This window comes from Aplidium turbinatum, chromosome 9 (genome assembly GCF_918807975.1).
Source record: "Aplidium turbinatum chromosome 9, kaAplTurb1.1, whole genome shotgun sequence".
Lineage (NCBI taxonomy): Eukaryota > Metazoa > Chordata > Ascidiacea > Aplousobranchia > Polyclinidae > Aplidium > Aplidium turbinatum.
In genome coordinates, this window is record NC_137480.1 from 21,886,085 (window position 1) to 21,899,637 (window position 13,553).

Below are 13,553 nucleotides of genomic sequence, written 5' to 3' on the forward strand. Positions count from 1 at the left end.
AGGTTAACTTTGACATGTTGCTTGCTTGTTTGTTTAAAAATTGTCTAAACAAAAGCTAACTGAAACAAACCTTGCCTGAATCACACCTGTGTCTAGTCGTGTCTATGCAAAATTAACAATATTTTTATTTTTTACCAAAAAATATTTGAAGGAAAATACTTATTAGAAGCTATACACTTCATACAAAAAGAATTAACAAAGTGTAAGGTAAAATAAAATTGTTATAATTACGTTAGTTTTTTTGATCCGCTTTTGATTTACTTGACGAATATTATCGCGGCGCTTAATTCTTTACAAAAACTTTCTGTATAAAATGAGCTTATAGGTTGGTACATTTGGCTCATTATTTGTTTAGTAAACAATACTTTCTTTCAATGTAAGAAAACATGAACAGCGTCATACTTGTGCGTGAGTTTTCATATTGGCTGCGTGCGTGAGTCAACTTACATTTTAACCCATTAAAAACCGACACAAGTTCCCATTGCTCTTTTTAGGAAATATTTTTTAACCACAAAGTTGTATTGCCATAAATTTTTAATTAGTTTAAAAAAATTTGATGATTTTTGCATTGTTAATGCATTTTTTTGTTTGCTATTTAAAAGGACACCGGCCACATAGTCAAATGTAAATCTCGCGATACCTTAACATAAGAAGGTGTTTGTTTCGGTAGAAATTTGTCAGATCTTTCTTGAAGGACGCTTCAAAGTTATTGTATGAACATATTATATTCACGGTAACCATTGCCGTAGCTAGTGGGAGGGTGACCCCCCCAGTAGGCAGTCTCCCCCCCCCCCCGTCGGAAGCTTGTGGCGGCAGAATATTTTTAAACGTAAACAAAAAAGCATAGTAAAAATCTTTTTTGAATTGGATTTGGCTCTAATTCTATTTTGCTGGTTCCTACTTCATGCGTTCAGGGGTGCAAAATCATGGTCCGCTGCGGGCAGCACAAACCATAGGTATACGCCACTGACAGTCGTCGGCTCCAGCTCGTGACCGAGCATTGGTTTCGTCATCAAATCGAATTTGGCTTTGGATGGTGATGTCATATTGGGCATTGGAAGCCAGTATATGATGGAAAAGAAGTGGGCAAAAGTCACATTGTATGGAGGGTATGGATTGTATGGAGGTAGGGACGTGGTAGTTTTAGCTTTTCTAGATCTAGTGTTCGTTTTTCTTGGGCTTTTTGTATCCTTTTTTCGAAAATTTCCGTGCCTTCCTTAAATCTTTTTCTCCAGAGTAATCTGTCACTAGCAAGGTTTTTCCATGAATCCAGATCAATGTTTGCATGGTTGAGGGAGACTTTCAGCTGATCTTTGTATCTCATTTTTGGTCTTCTGGGAAGGCTTTTACCTGTCTCTAGTTGTCCCTCCTCGTTGTCCCTTCTCATGACATGTCCAGTCCAGCGAAGGCAGTGTTGCAATATAGTGGCTTCTGAACTGGGCAGCCTAGCGCGATCAAGGATTGCATCTGTGGTGAGACAATCTTCCCAACGAGTGCCTAGCATTTGATGCAGTTTCCTCTGCTGAAAATTTTCAAGACGTTTGATGTCATGGCGGTATAATGTCTAGGTTTCACAAGCATAGAGAAGGGTGGATAGAACGACTGCCCGGAGGACCATAATTTTTGTGCGGATAAATATAGCATGGTTATTGAAAACACGATGGTTAAGTCTTCCATAGGCACAATGTGCTGCTTTTACACGATGTTGAATATTCTTTGACAGTGTTACAAACAGCCAAAAAAATGTTGCCATGTGGCCGGTGTCCTTTCAAAAGGCAACAATAAACATAAAGCAAAATAAACAAATAAAAGAAGCAAGACCTTACACAAATTAGAGTGTAGTAGGAAGCACAATACTATAGAGTGTCAAACTATGAAGAGACATAATTCATATCTATTACTAATAGGCAATGAAACATGCATATACCTCATCACTTCACTTCATCCGGCTCTTCTCATTTTTCAACAATTTTCAAACTTTCACAAAATTCAGAAAAAGTACGTTGTTCGCAAATATTTATCAACACCTTCCAAAACAGACCCTAAACAACTACTAGCAAGTCCAAAATTATTCAATCAAAATAAGATGATGCAATACTGATGTATCCAAAACGATGTCCTTTTAAAAGGATACCGGCCGTAAATGGGTTAAATAACGGACATAAGTTTTTTTAAGCGTGTCGTTTATTTGTTGCGTCTGTTCGCTCAGTGTGTAATTATTTTTTTGCAAAACGCAGCAAGCTGTAGGCGTGTAGTATCGCGCAGTAGCCTAGTGCGATGCGCTTCATTGCGCTTTTCCTTTTCATGCTGTTGCTGTAGACATTGTTATTGTAAATACATGACATTGATAGATCTAAAATATTTTTAGGACACAATTTATTGGAAAACAACAACGCAAACACTGCCAAAGCAAAATTGATATTATTACGAAACAATCGTCTCTCAGTAGTCTTTTTGTGTGTGATAGATTTTGAAGCACGGGGAAACACATAGTGCTTTATCACAGTCATTGCAAAGGTAGTGTGTTTGTTTTCTTTGTTTATTGGAGTAGCAGACATGGCATCGACGGGTAGGTTTGGGATTGGTAGCTGTTGGCGGTATCATATCAGGGAAATGCCGAGAAGTTAGTCGCAAAGGCGTTTGTTCAAGTGATGGCCGACGAGATTTTTTTGGTGCTTCCCGGTGATAAACTTCTACCAGTCTATCAATCAAATTGAGAATAAATTTCAGTCTAGAATGGGTTCCACCACCTTTCACGTACAAGATATACAAATTGAATGTTGCCATGTCCAATATGTGTCGAAATTTTTTTTTATAATACTTGTTCAATCTCTTTCTCGCACTTGGGTATGATGCTAAATAGGCATCACTCAAGTCAACACCTCCCATTCTATCATTATAGTCAAGGCAAACTTGCGGCTTGAGTTTAGTTTCACCTCGCACTGAGATTTCCTTTGTTTCAGCATCATGTGTTGTACTGAGCATATGGACATACTTTTTATCTCTCTATCTCAGCACCATCAATTTGTCTTTGTATCTTGCTTCGACGTCTCCTTTCTTTAGTACCTTAGTCATAAGGTCCTTGGGCAAGCCTTTTGAATTGGATCTTACTGTCCCACAGCAACAGTATTGTTTTCACATAGTTTGTCAAACAGGTTTGTAGAAGAAAAAAAGTTATCCATGCTGATGCAATAGCCTTGTCCTAGCAACTTATGAGCAAGAGTAAGAATAGATTTTGCACCAACACTCCCTTCACTTTGGTATTCTGAATGGTAGCCTATGTTGTCTCCTTTCCCGTATACACAAAAACGTCCCAAATGTATCCTGAACTTGATTCACAAAGTTCATATGATTTGATGCCATACCTTGCTCGTTTGGACGGAATATACTGACGCCAACCTAACCTTCCTTTCCATAACATGAGAGATTCATCTATTGAGACATTTTCTTCTGGCATATATACCGATGAAAATTTGTTTTTCATGTGTTCCAATATTGGCCAGAGTTTTGACAGCTTTTTAGGAATTGCATCATTATTTACAGTGTTATCGGAAAAATGAAGAAATTTTGAAAGCAAAATAAATCTATTGGAGGACATAAATTTCCTAAAGAATGGTGTGTCAATGGAGTCCTTCTTGCTGAAATACAATTCTTCTTTAGGCTTCGGAACGATACTTTGCAAAAGAAGAAGAGCAAGGTACACTCTAATCTCATTAGAGTTGGTATCTGCCCATGATTTTAGAGGAGACCTACGTTTCAGCCCACTTCCATGCTGTTCTATAAACTGGTGTGCGTATAAATTAGTCATTTTGCTTATAAGATTCACGATATTATCATCAAAGTATAATTCAAAGAATGAAAGAGGGTCTTCAGTGTTTTCAACATCTTGTGTCATTCCAGGATGGCTGAAAAAGCAAACCTATTCCTGGTGTGGCCTTGCGTTTTCCAAGTATCAGAACTATTCTGCACACTGGGAATCATATTAGTTCCTCCAGTAGGTCGACCTTGCAAGATACTGTTGCCATATACATGTCCACGAGAGCTTCCACTAGCTGCAACATCAGGTGAAGTTGAACTATTCAAGGACAAATCATCAAAGCTTGAACTTATTTCGCTTATGGAGTCACTGGATTCTATTCCTTGCAAACAAGGTTCATCCGCTTCAGATTCACTCGAGACTTCTTCAGAATCTTCAAGGAGGTCTAATATATCATCATCCGAGAGGTGTTTCCTCTAACGAGAGGTCATGACACAATTATATTTAGTGCACCTAGATATGAAAGCTGATAAAAAAAAACTCGTACGATAACATAGGCTGCTGGTACAGCTAATAGATATGAAACCTGATAAAAAAAACTCGTACGATAACATAGGCTACTGGTACAGCTAATTGTTCCTCTTATGAGAGGTCATGACACAATTATATTTAGTGCACCTAGATATGAAACCTAAAAAAAAAAAACTCGTACGATAACATAGGCTACTGGTAGAGCTAATAGATATGAAACGTGATAAAAAAAAAACTCGTACGTTAACATAGGCTACTGGTACGGCTAATTGTTATACGTTCACTCATTTCACAATATACCAACAATCTCTTAGTTACAACCTCCTCTCCCAATCCTGCCTTCTAGCTTCCACCTGCACGTTTTTCATGTTCACTTTTTTGTTCAGCTGATTGGAAACATCCTTTTCGCTTGACCACGATGTATCTAGTCTCAAAGCAGTCATACTACAATGATAATAATTTTTGGCAAGGGACTGTCGTACAATAGACTATCTGCTATCAGAGTGAAAGTAGAGAAAAATTTGAAAAACATTGCAGATATCACTGTTAGTGAACTTCACAACTACTCCAAATTCATACGTAAACTTTAGTAGGCTATACGTGAAGACGCATTTAAATGTTTTACAATGATGACAAAAGTGTCTGTCATACGCAGTACCAATGTAAAGCGTCTGTGTTATACGCACTGATGCAATGAATTTCTATGACACTGATCAGTGTCATACGCAATGGCGGGTGAAAACACCATGACACAAATGAGTGTCATACGCGCTTAACTGCTTAAGGGTAACGTCCCAGCAAACATTGTACTTCGGCCCAACGTAGTGTGACAGTTGGTAAAATAATGCTCCTCCGTTGGCACTACGTTGTGGCCGAAGTTGACCCAACGTATCTTGCACCATTCGTCGCAGTTGGGACAACTTCTTTAAAATATTTGGGCCAACGTTATCCCAACTCTACACCCAACGTAGTTAATCGTTGGTACCCTACGATGGCCCAACGTATTTTGCACCATTCATCGCAGTTGGGACAACTTCTTTAAAATATTTGGGCCTACGTTATCCCAACTCTACTGCCAACGTAGTTCATCGTTGGTACCTACGCTGGCCAAACGCACTTTGCACCTTTCGTCGCAGTTGGCCATACATATTTTGCACTAATCGTTGTAGTTGAGCAACGTTGGTTAAACTTAACCTGCAATTTCAAGTTGACACTGTCCTGATGATCCATATGCCAATACGATGACCATCTTCTTATACTGAGCAAATTTAAGTCAATGATGTAAACAAACGTAAAGTTGTTGAAAAATACATTTATTCGAATGGTAAAATGCACCACCCATGCACAATTCACAGCTACGACAAGACATGCATAAAAGTCTAAAAACACAGTGGACTGAGGTACTTCATGCCTCATCAGAAGACTGCGCCTGGATGTAACAACGTGATCTGTGGCGGCCTCAAACGCAAGTACCTATAAAACAATATGCAACATATGTAAAGAAAATATACTGTACACTACAGTGCAAATTAGATCGTGTTAACAGCACCGTGAAAGAACAGACTCTAATTGCTACATATCTCATGGATATGTGTATGCAACACCTGGTTAATTTACAATAACAAGCATTTTTTTAATACATCCTAACATTTCTCAGTATGTTCTAATTCTGTAATTCGTAGCCTATACGATGGGGTGGGGAATGGGTATACCGTTATGTTCTATTAACCTCTAACATTAATGCACATTCGTTAATCGTGTTAATGCAGTTTGCCTTCTCTAACCAGTGCAAATGATTATTGTTATCGTTTGATAGATGTTCGTAGTCAAGTCTTAAAATGTGTGCATATTTCTTGAAGTTCTGCTCCAGTAACAGACTAATCGCTGGTTTAGTAAATAAAAATGCTTTTATTGCCCTTATTGAGAATATAGTAACGATTTGTCAGTGACGGAGAGAACAAATGAACATACCTGCAGTACTTTTTTTTAGCAAGACGTTTAAGCCGGCCCCCATCGCGGTCTTCCCACGTCTTACCAGTCGCCCAGTTTGTGGTCGATTTCTTGTAGAGTGCATGATTTCGTATTGCTCTGGACAACTTCTATAAGTAAAGCAGTTTTGTAAACAAATAATGTTACATCGATTTTTATTTTTACACAATCATCTACAGCAGTGGCCAGCGGCTCTTAACCTGTGGGTAATTACTCAATCTGAAAAAGTTTGAGGTCTTCCAGAGGGCAATGAGCAGGACAATGCAAATTATTACCAATTTTTAATCTAATTTAAGTCATGGTTGGGTTTGGCTTTGGCCATTCCATTCAATTGATTGCCAAAGACTAATAAAATTGGTACGAATGGAATTAATTTTATGCTGCTGTTTGGAAGTCTTCACGAGAAGATGCAGAACAACGTGTTCTTGTCGAAGGTTGCTTATTTGTGCGACTTTTTCTCTGACATAAACGCCTTGAACTGCTCGCAAGGTAAATGGACAAGGTTATGTGATTTAATAGACAAATAATAGATTTAAGATGCCCAACATTCTTAAGTGGAGTAACGGGTCAGAAAAGGTTAAGAACGTTGCTCTACAGTCTGTTTCACGTGCGTGGCACGATCATCAGGAGAGCTGTAATGAAAATAAAAGCGAGGACATCACCATAAGCATAGCCGCCGAACCCGGGAAGGTCGGCCTTCCCGACCTTTTCGCAGAGAAGGCCACCCTTCCCTGCGAAATCGGCCAGATCAACTTTCTAATCTCATCTTTTTTATTGCACACGAGTAAACAGCAGGTGTTTTTCAACTTGATCTAGACTGAGGCATTAATCAGGGATAGTAAACAGCAAATTGACAAAAAAGATTACGAAAAAGGTAAACTTCAGATGCTGCAAAACTTATGTTATATCCAAGGTTGTTATTTGATTGAAAATTAATCATGAACAGTAAGTATTCTTTCTGGAGACGATATCATACCAACAAAAGGTGAATACAAAACTTAAACAAACTACTTACCTATACGACCATCTTCTTTAAGTTTTGCATGGAATCAATAGAAAACTTTTTCTCTCCACTTAATTTATTTTTCCCCTTCCCGGTCCGCGAGACGTAACTTGCGACTTCGTGTAACAGCACCTGAGGCATCAATCGATTAACCGTGTCGTATAGGCTTCTTCCTCCTATACGACACAGTTGTTTGAACTGCAATAGAACAGATGGATGTTGAAATGCATAAGCCGAGATCGTTAAAACAGCCCCATCAAACAGTCACGGTGCGTACCAGGCTTCCAGCGTACAATAGCATGAATTTTTTTGTATGTGTACCATGTGATTATGTGCGATGAATTGTGGAATTAGCCTGTTGAGGCAGACATTAAATGGTTTAGAATTTATTCATTCAAGTTTAAACTCATTTTAGGCTAAATAGAAGAACTAACTCCCCACACATACAACTCATGTATTACCAAAAATGTGGGTGACTTTAGATGGGTAATGCGCAGTAAGAACTAAGAACATATCGTGTTCCCTAACCACAATCTGATAGGTCTCCTCATTCTCCAGCATGCTGTTTACGGTTTTTAATTCCGCTATGGTTGTAGCAGGAAGAAGAACATCCTCAGGAATCGGAGCCAATTCTTGGAATTTATCTGGGATAATCCCTCCCTTCCCTCTCAGCATACTTTCGATTTCACAGAGCCGTTTGTTCATTTGACGTTGCTCTGTCAGAATTGTTTGAAGATAAGTGAACACTTTTCCTTCTGCAAGCAAACGTAAATCCTGTTACAGTGAGCATCTGTATACTTAATATCTACTAGTAGTTGGGCTTAGATTTGTGCTTGTAACCCAATATTGATAACCTTAACCACGATGTCTGGTTGGCTAAAGCTTGCTTTCCAATAAAAAGCATTGTTCTTACTTTTGAAACACAACCGCTGTGAGGACAATCGTGGTTCCAATCCCATACCAAGTTTGGTCAGTTACTTGGGAGATGACAATAGGAAGGGAGACTAGATCAGGATGAGAATCTTTTTCAAGGTGCCACACATGACGATTTGGATATATATTTAAAATGGACAAAAACACTTTAAAGTTTTCAGAAAAAAAGACAGAAAAACTAGCGACAATCAACAAACAAGGAAGAAATTTTTACAGAAGCAGATAATTCTTTATATCCGCCTTATCCGGGCCAGCCGTTTTCTTCAGGACTGCAGACTGTGGGGGGAAAAGCACTTTGTTTTTTAGGAAGGCAATGAAACAATGCAGCAATGTAATCTGTACTAAGTGTACTAATCTGATTATGGTCTAACTTGTTTCGTATCGTAAAACCCTATAGGAAATATTACAACAGTTAATCGCTGTTTCATGTTAACAATTATGTCAAACATTAGATAGACATACTGTACCTGTGTTTTCTGTTTTCGTGCAAAACACCTTTGGATGAAGATTGTGATTCATTGTCATCTGTTGATGACAATTCAACATCACTTCGTAATGTGTATTCTTTACACTATCTTTCAACCCTTCGCAAGTCATCTAATATGTATCAAAATATATGTTAAAGCTATCATAGATAAAACCAGGGAGTCGAACCGAACCGGATTTTTGTAAACCGGTGTTGGTGCGATTTTGTCTGAACCTTAACTGAACCGAAAATTTGAGTTAGCTTAAACCCTAACCGAACCCAAACCGGTTGAAAAAAGCGGTTCACTCCAGCATTACGTCATTGTTCGCATTGTGGTAAGTGAAGTTGTATGTAGCATGTTGTTATCTTGGAGGCCACATTGTACGGATGAATTATAGCCTATTCCGTAACACACGATCCACTATCATCCATGCTTTGGAGAGGAATTTTTTGAGGTAAGCAACTTCTGTTCTGTGACATCATAGACAATATAGGCCTAATTTTATCGGACCCGAACCGGAACTTATAAAACCGGTGTTAAGACTATTTTTGTCGAAACCGAACCGTACCCGAACCACAAATCATTGTTGTTGAACCGGAGCTAAACCGGAACTCTTAAGTTTCTTCGAACCCAAACCGGAACTGAACCAAATTTTGAAACAATCTTTGAACCAGAACCGGACCCGAACCGGAAAAATCAAACGGTTCGACTCCCTGGATAAAACTAAGTCTCATTATAAGTACTAAGTTCAGGTGTCATGAGTGGTCAGCAAAGCCCATCGCCGCATGCTTTGTATCCGGGACGCACAGCTACTCGAGTAAGATTACTGCAGCAGTAGCGAGTCACTGGCAGCGCAATGTGTGAAACTTACCCTTACTTCAGTCTAACACCACACACCTAGCAAGAATGAAGTACCAATTTATCATCTTGGTGTGACTCAGTCCGAACTTGAACCCGATACCTACAAACAGAGGGTGCGCGTGCTAACCACTAGGCCAGACAATCGGTATAAAAATGCAGATAATTCAACTGAACAGCAGTGGACACTGGAGAATGTGCAAAATAATGGTAAATCAAGCATTTTAACACAATTTGCTATTTTATAGAAAACATCAGAACATAAGAGTTGGCAAATTCAACTTCAGTCATATAACATGTAGTAATATATTGAGATGTAGCCCACCTGTCTCATAGAGAATAGTAACACCGTATTCTGCCCAGTCACTTTTAGGGGTGGCCATTGATTCCAACAAACCTTTGTAGCGCAATTTTGATGCACAAGATGGCCATTTTGACAAATGTTTTTCACGGTTTGACCAAAGTGAACATATTACTTCAACAGGCATGTTTCCCTCTTTACAAAATTGCACAACTTGGTACATTGCATTAGTAATTATATAACTAACACCTACAGTAAGTTCTGATATAAACTGAAACACAATATGATGTAAAGCAGTGGTTCTCAAAAACCGGTCCGCAGAAGATCTTACTTTCTGCAAAGCTTATTTTAATATGGAGTCATTAGCATATTGTAAAATTGTGATCGTACTGTGAAACATGCACAGCTGTAAAACTGACATATCTTCATGTAAAATTGTTTGATAATATAGGTGAACTTTTTGATGACCTAATTCTGTGCGGTTAATGATATTTTTGTGACAAATTGTGCGTAGTTTTCAAAAAATTTTGAAACACAGAAATACATAACCAAATGGGGAATTTTGTCCTTGATTTTGAAAAATTTCAAAGTTGTTGGTGACGAAAATCTAGAATTAGATAAATTTGAAGTTACAGGATAGTCAAAGCATGCAATGGAAATTTGCCAGAACCGGAGTTTGAGAAAGCAAAGATCTAAGTCAGTGGTTCTTAACCTTTTTTCCCTTATTACCCATTTCTGTCCAGATCAAAGTCCCATTACCCATAATTTAATTTCATCTATTTTGTTATGTTAAAAATATAAAACAGCGTTATTCAACATAAACAACATTTAATGTGAAGAACGACATCAATGGCGTCAGTGAGACATTTGCTCTTGTTTTTTGTGTACAATCGATACAATATTGAGTGCGATTTTGAATACTGTTCAACGCAAATCTGACTCCAGATCTAACGGCTTGTTTGGGGATTTTGATTTCAAAGCAACAATACTTCAAAATGCTGATTCACAGAGGCAAGTAGAAGGGAACATAGTCAACAATGTTAGTGGTTTTTTTCGCAACTTTTGGATATGCTTTTCCTATCATTCCCCTGAATTTTCCCAAGCTTTCATCTTCAAAAGAAGCCTTGTCAGATGACTCATGAATCATATCTAAACTCTTCTTAGATATCTTCATCTTCTTCACTCGTAAAATTGTCAACAGAAACTCTGAAAGGATTCCTTGTTAATACCATCACAGGGGTGTCTTGTTCAATACCAGGAAAGTAGCAAAGAAATTCCTCAATTAATCTGCTGGAGTGGTCAACAACCTCACTTTGAATAATGCTATTGACACCGTTTGTCTCAATCATAAATAAAATACCTAGGCTATCGGATACAAGAAAAATCTCACTATTATGTCACAAAAATGAAATACATAAAACCAGCAACAAAAATGATGAGAAAGTAAATCACCATGACGAAACAATTCTAAAAGTGATAAAATGTCACTGTGCTTGTTTGCTTGTTTTGAACGGACTCAAAGCATCAAAAAAAGTGTAAGTAATAAAGCAACTTTACCACTTACAGCTGTGACATTGTTTGCTACATCAATAATTCCAAATATTCTGGTCCAGCTAATTACCCACTTGCTATCCTGAAATTACCCACATGTGGGTAATTACCCATAGGTTAAGAACCACTGATCTAAGTCATATATTTTCATTTGAGGAATAAACTTGATGTTGTCCAGTGTAATAATTATATGCGCTGGCAAGTAAACACAGTGCAACCACACGCCATGTAGCTGACAACTGTTGAACTTTAAATATCACTAGCCTACTTTTTGTTAAATATATGCTCTTAAGATCTAAATCAAATATAAGCACTTTTTGTAGTATGAATAGTTTACCCTGAAGAATATATCTGAGTCAACTGAAAACAAACCTTACCTGAGTTTCATGATGTGCGCTACTTGCGTTTTCCTGCACTACCCTGCCAGCTATGAAGCTAATGCAAATGTCAGCCAAATTAATGTCGTCACGCCGTCAGTTTTGAAGCTAATGCAAATGTCGTCCATTGGGGTTTTCGCGCGTTTTTTACTATCTCACGTCAGAGACAACGTAGCTCCTGATTGGCTCGAGACACTAACAATGGCGAACATTTTTTTTAATTTTTTAATCGAGATGCGAAAAGCGCAATCTAGTTGTTATAAGATGAAAGATGTCTATGGTTAAAGTGCTTACCTACGAACACATGGTACAGGGAACTGTGGTCCCATTATTCAACTCAATGTTGTCATATTTTGTTTCAAAAATAAAATGAAAACTTCGAAAACAAAAATGAACGGAGCACGCAAAAATTGCGAGATGAAACTACAGCCCTGATTTGCGAATTAGTGTTTTTGTTCAGAATTAGTGATCCTCATAGTGATGCATGATTTAGAAAAACATTTCAAAAATTTTTTTTTCCTTAAAACAATAACGTAAAAAAATTGAGAGATTATCGTAGTTCATCCGCAAATAATGACGTTGGCCCAACGTTTTGTACAACTGCACACCAACATTAGCAAGACCGACTTTATGAGCTTGTATATTTAGACAAGCTTGTATATTTAGTTTAGACACACTGCGGTCAGTTGTTTATTTTATCAAGATTGGAAAATGTTGATAATGCAATTTATTTGAGGAAGCATAGGCCGAGAAAATATTTTTTATTGCATAAAAATAAGCAATAATAACTTAACTATACACCAAGTCAAATCGGAGATGTGTAAGAATCTTTCCATTGGTAAGATGTACTTTTGCCTCAATTCAGATCGATCGTTTGATTTCAAAATTATTTCTTGGAGGAAATTACGTCGCGGTGAAGAGAGGGTTGCAAAAAATGATGGTACGGTACTTGATAACGGGCCAATATGAAGGTGTTTAACATAATGATCTTAGGAAATATATCCATTGTATTTTAATACATGGAAATATAATATATACGCAATAAATTGGAAGGACATTGTGCGGACGTGCAATCGCGTGTTTAACTTTCATAATGTTATTCTTGATATGAAAATTCGATGTGTCGCTTTCCAATCTCTTGTACCGTGACAGTGCGCGAGTGTTTTAAACCAAACGCAAAAGTTCCGCTTGAATGTGTCAAGTTTTATCCAAAAATTAACAAGTCAGCATTTGGCAGCACTGTTTATTCTTAGTTTTTTTTGTTTTTTTTGGCAAAACAAGCAACTTGTTGAAACCACTTCTGAAATTGACAATAATATGAATTTGCACTTTGATCGGGTCACAATTGTTTCAACAGTATAGACCTGGCTTTCCACAACTTTTTCGTTTGCAAACCCTTCTGAGTTCTGAAATTTTTCTGTGACCCATGCAATCATTGCTGTTGTTACGGCCAATCTCTGTACAAATCAAACGTCACAAAAAACCGTTCAAGTCTACTGAATCTTGGCGTCTGACGTAATGGACTATTGCAAAAAATCAGCAGATTGCAGAATCGTTTGCAAGACCTGTAAAATTTGCAACTGCAGCAAAGATTACATCATCGTTAAATCTTTGATTACTTGAACAGGTGTAAGCCAAACTTTAACAGCTGTACGCCAGACTTGAGCAGGTGTGGGCTTGAACAATCAACAGGTGCTTGAATAACTTATCATGGCTTAAGGATTATTACGTCACAGTAACTGCTTACGTGCATTTGAGATATTGAAATGTATTCTCGTCATTTTTA